The following is a 5,463-nucleotide window of genomic DNA, read 5'->3' as shown; positions in this document are numbered from 1 at the left end:
GAAAAGACACCCCGAACCCGCCGGACTGAGCCGGTCCTATAGCAGAAGTAAGATAGATGATATGTACTGTTCCTAAGTCACAAGGCAAATGGCTGTATTGTATCACAATAAGTTCACAAACACTCATACGAGCACTGACACCACTCACAGTGAACCGAGGAAAACTGCCACAACCAAGAAATAATCTATTAGATACAATCATATTACAAAGATGATTAAATTCTGAAAAGTGCTTCACAAAAATTCTGAAATAGGCATGCATTTTCCAGAGCCAAGATGCTTCACAACCGATGTTTTTAATCCACTACATACTTGAACCTTGGGACAGTTTTGGCTTACTAATAGCTAATGAAGGTAGGAGAAGAGTTGAAGATGACATTGCAGCAGAAGCAGTAGGTGGTTCAGATGTAACATTTCCATGTCCAAGTGCATTCATTTATTCTCTGTATTGAGTGGCCTAGTCTCATAAAGATGATCCTAGCTTGCATTTTTTGAATACTAGGCCTACTTGTAGATACATCACAGGAAACATCAACAGAGACACCGTAATGATTCAAACGCAGTCCCATCCATATTCAGACTCTTTTGCATCTGCAGAGAGCTTCAAGTCATCAAAAATCAACAAATATGAAATCTTTATAGATCAAATACTAAATCTCAAGTATCTAAAATATCACTACCATCAGATCTCAAGTATCTAGAATCAATTGTATCTAAAAAAACAACAACTTTCATCAGTTTTAGAGAAGACTAAATAATAACATATAGGAGAGGAGCTAGCAACATGTATACTATTTCACTTTTTTTAGAGTTTTTCAGCCAATCAGAAGGCTCTATTTCAGACCCACTCGCACAAAGTGCGCGTTGCTGAAGGGGTTTTACCTTTCGGAATCATGCCTTTTTCAATCGACGCACTTCTCTCCAAATTTTTCATCGCGTGAATATTTTTTTTGTTTTCTTCTCTTAACCAGTGTAAACCGAACCCAAAATCAATTCTAATTTCACTACCATTTAAATCAATTTTAATGTCAAAACCAATGTAAACCAACTAACCGCTTGTCCTCATCGTCGATCCCTCCGACGAACACACCACATCCAAAGTCAAGAATACATATGCCGACGAACACACCACATCCAATGTCAAGAACAACAAAGGTGATACATACCAGGAATCAGCTACACATACAAATAATGATTCATTGAAATCGATTAACCTTTGAGATCTTCTGATCCAAGTACTGATCAGCTCCACCAGGAAACTTGAATTTGTCATTCTCTTTCAAAACCAAAACAAAATCAGAACACAGATACCTCATCACGGCGCAATTCAATCCCATTCCTTCTTTTGATGACTTGTACGTTATTCAACTGTACGGTAACTCGAGTGTGTTCCGGTAACGAAGGGAATGAGTGAGGTCAAGAGGATTTGGGCAACCAAGTAAATGGAGAAAGAGAGCTTCATGTGGCATAAAGTGAGGGATTTGAAACAAAACCGCCATTTTCGTCCTTGTGGAGAAGAGAAGAGTGGTCTAAAGCTAGATTTGACTCTAAGGTTCTTTGACATTCCGACAACAGCGATATTAAATGAAAAAAATTGTTGTTAAATCACTTCCCAAAATGTTTTTCCACATGGTTATCTCTTCTTTTACGTACCGTGGTTAACTTTTAAACATGTAAAGAGTTATTTGCCGAATTTCGATTTGCCGAATTTTGAATACCAAAACTTACGGACCAACTACGGATTTCGGTTTGTTTTCGACGTGTTTAAAATTTAACACTTATACTAATTTTTAATTATTTTTGTGAAATTGACATGGTTTTAGTTTAAAAATTGTTATTTCTTAAAGTTTAAGTGTTAAATTTGTTTTAAATTTTAGTCAAAATCACTATTATTTTTTAAAAATGAGTTTAAGTTAAATTTATACTACGTGAAAATATTGCCGAACTTCGAACACCAAAGCTTACGGACCAGCTAAGGACAGGATGCCTAAGCGCAGTTAGTTTTCGACGTGTTTAAAATTTAACACTTAAACTTAGTGAAATTGACATGGTTTTAGTTTTAAAAAACTTATTTCTTAAGTTTAAGTGTTAAATTTGTTTTAAATTTTAGTCAAAAACACAATTATTTTTTAAAAATGAGTTTAAGTGTTAAATCTATATTACGTGAAAACATTGCCGAACTTCGAACACCAAAAGCTTACGGACCAATTAAGGACGGGATGCCTAGGCGCGGTTAGTTTTCGACGTGTTTAAAATTTAACACTTAAACTAATTTTTAAAAAGTTTTAGTGAATTGCCATGGTTTTAGTTTTAAAAAAACTTATTTTTTAAGTTTAAGTGTTAAATTTATTATAAATTTTAGTCAAAATCACTATTATTTTTTTAAAAATGAGTTTAAGTGTTAAATCTATATTACGTGAAAACATTGCCGAACTTCGAACACCAAAGCTTACGGACCAACTAAGGACAGGATGCCTAGGCGCGGTTAATTTTCGACGTGTTTAAAATTTAACACTTAAACTAATTTTTAAAAAGTTTTAGTTAAATTGCCATGGTTTTAGTTTTAAAAAAACTTATTTTTTAAGTTTAAGTGTTAAATTTATTATAAATTTTAGTCAAAATCACTATTATTTTTTAAAAATGAGTTTAAGTGTTAAATCTATATTACGTGAAAACATTGCCAAACTTCGAACACCAAAGCTTACGGACCAACTAAGGACAGGATGCCTAGGCGCGGTTAGTTTTCGACGTTTTTAAAATTTAACACTTAAACTAACTTTTAAAAAATAATAGTAAAATTAACATAGTTTTAGTTAAAAGTTTTAAGTGTTAAATTTGTTTTAAATTTTAGTAAAATTTTTATAGTTTAAGTGAAAAAATTATTATTTTAAAATGATTTAGTTTAACTAACACTTAATTTTTATAAACTAATTAAATATTTAAACTAATATTAAAGAAAAATAAAAGGAAACAAAAACAAAAAATAAGAATGAAGAAAGGAATACCTGGTTGGATTTGGTAGCAAAGAAGGCCCGATACGAAAAAGCCATTCTAAAGTCAGATTTGAGCCCATCGTTCTTCGGTGACATCCATGTGAATAACCCGTTTAATATTTGGGCCTTCAATTCAACACCAAGGCCCATTGGCCTTTTTGTTCTTTCTCTTACGACACAAACACAAACACATCTTCTTTCTTTCTTTCTTCTCTTGTTACGATCTCTCTCCTCTCTTTTGTTGCAGTCTCTTCTCATCTTCTCCACTCTTGTCTTGATCTCATCTCAAGTAGGATTAAGAATAGGATCAGTTTCCAACATCATCCACCACTTACGACATCCACCCCTAATTGTGACATCGACCTCGGTGGCTAGATCATTATCCGGTGGATTTAGGGCGACTGAAGATGACAGAGGATATCATCATTCACGATGATATATGCTTTCCGGCTCCGATCACCCTAACTCTTAGCAGCGACCTAATTTATTTCAAAGAAGAAGAAGAAGAAGAAGCGAGAAACAGAGAGTTTTGATTTCTCTCACAAGGAAGAAATAGAGTCTCATCTATTTATAAGCAAAGAGGTTCAAAAGAAAAAGGAAATTGCTAATCACAATTAATTAACGGTCACATAAAAGATTTCCTTTTTTCTGTTATTTCCTTTTTCTTTCTTTGCCTTTGTTTCCTTTTTTTTTTTTTGGATTTATGTGAGAGAGAATCTGCTGAGTTTAATTAAGGTGAAGGAAGTCTCAACTCATTGCCTAAGTCGATAAGGCTGATGATCCGATCCTCAATAGTATACTAACCACAACACTGTCTTCTTTCATGTTAGTACCATGATGATTCATGAGAGTTTTTAAATGGACTACTTCAAAGTCCAATGTACGTTGGCATATATAAGAGATATACATTTTGAATGACTTAACAATGTACATGAAATGTTCTTGTATGTATTTTAATCTTGTGCCAAACTGTTTAATTCTCTTTCGATGCTACTTCAGCAACAACAAAGCTTGAGCTCGACTCCCTTCAGCTGCTGCATTGAACCACCAATCTTAAGCAAGATGATCTGTTGTTTTTCTGGTACAAGTCGTGTAAACCGCATTGTTCAGTAAGCTGTGAGATCGGCCATAGAAGAGATAGATCATGCTTCCAATAAGTAGCCATACCAAGACCCTGATCCATGTCCCAGCTCTGCCATTACAAATTACCAGCTAGGGTTTAGAAACATCCCAATATACTGGTATCATGCATGGGTCCATCAGACTAACTCACCCAATGTTGATGATCAAGTAGGTGTTGATCAATATGCAAAGAACTGGAAGGTATGGGACGAATGGGCAGAGAAACCCTGTAATAGAATCAAATATAGAATGCCAGTAAGAAAATGCGGCTCAAGTATAATATCCAAGTTTAAACGTTCTAACCAGATGATAACCAACTCAGCAAATGAATAGAAACTCTTAAGCAAGCAGCAGTTTTTTAAAAAAGTGAGACCAACCAATTGATGGCTCGCAGAATCTTATATTCAAATAACTTTCTCATTTTTGTGCTGTATGAATAGGCCAAAAAAAAGCTTCAGGCCTTACCTCCTTTGTGTTCAAAGTTGTGCCTTTCTTCATCCTCGTCGATGTAGCCAAGAGTAATCAAACTGCTAAGCAAGATGACTGCACTGACACCACTCACAGTGAACCGAGGAAAACTGCCACAACCAAGAAATAATCTATTAGATACAATCATATTACAAAGATGATTAAATTCTGAAAAGTGCTTCACAAAAATTCTGAAATAGGCATGCATTTTCCAGAGCCAAGATGCTTCACAACCGATGTTTTTAATCCACTACATACTTGAACCTTGGGACAGTTTTGGCTTACTAATAGCTAATGAAGGTAGGAGAAGAGTTGAAGATGACATTGCAGCAGAAGCAGTAGGTGGTTCAGATGTAACATTTCCATGTCCAAGTGCATTCATTTATTCTCTGTATTGAGTGGCCTAGTCTCATAAAGATGATCCTAGCTTGCATTTTTTGAATACTAGGCCTACTTGTAGATACATCACAGGAAACATCAACAGAGACACCGTAATGATTCAAACGCAGTCCCATCCATATTCAGACTCTTTTGCATCTGCAGAGAGCTTCAAGTCATCAAAAATCAACAAATATGAAATCTTTATAGATCAAATACTAAATCTCAAGTATCTAATATATCACTACCATCAGATCTCAAGTATCTAGAATCAATTGTATCTAAAAAAACAACAACTTTCATCAGTTTTAGAGAAGACTAAATAATAACATATAGGAGAGGAGCTAGCAACATGTATACTATTTCACTTTTTCTAGCCTTTTTCAGCCAATCAGAAGGCTCTATTTCAGACCCACTCGCACAAAGTGCGCGTTGCTGAAGGGGTTTTACCTTTCGGAATCATGCCTTTTTCAATCGACGCACTTCTCTCCAAATTTTTCAT

The 5,463-nt window shown here is 34.8% G+C and overlaps 2 long non-coding RNA genes and 1 pseudogene across 2 annotated transcripts; all 3 read right to left on the bottom strand.

The window, feature by feature from the left end:
- Positions 1-131: 131 nt before the first annotated feature.
- On the bottom strand, positions 132-1,116 carry LOC110230346. Its single transcript, XR_002333456.1, has 3 exons — positions 1,054-1,116; positions 340-591; positions 132-164 (listed from the first exon to the last, which is right to left on the bottom strand). It is a non-coding gene; the product is annotated as an uncharacterized LOC110230346 (long non-coding RNA).
- Positions 1,117-3,878: 2,762 nt separating this feature from the next.
- Positions 3,879-4,338, bottom strand: LOC9298497 (annotated as a pseudogene).
- A 256-nt stretch (positions 4,339-4,594) lies between these two features.
- Positions 4,595-5,463, bottom strand: LOC110230316. The gene is made up of 3 exons (XR_002333437.1): positions 5,412-5,463; positions 4,869-5,120; positions 4,595-4,693 (listed from the first exon to the last, which is right to left on the bottom strand). It is a non-coding gene; the product is annotated as an uncharacterized LOC110230316 (long non-coding RNA).

The sequence above is a fragment of the Arabidopsis lyrata genome, assembly GCF_000004255.2.
Source record: "Arabidopsis lyrata subsp. lyrata unplaced genomic scaffold ARALYscaffold_492, whole genome shotgun sequence".
In the NCBI taxonomy this organism is placed as follows: Eukaryota; Viridiplantae; Streptophyta; class Magnoliopsida; order Brassicales; family Brassicaceae; genus Arabidopsis; species Arabidopsis lyrata.
Note: the sequence above shows the minus strand (reverse complement) of the source record. Positions and strands in the feature narration are given on the sequence as shown.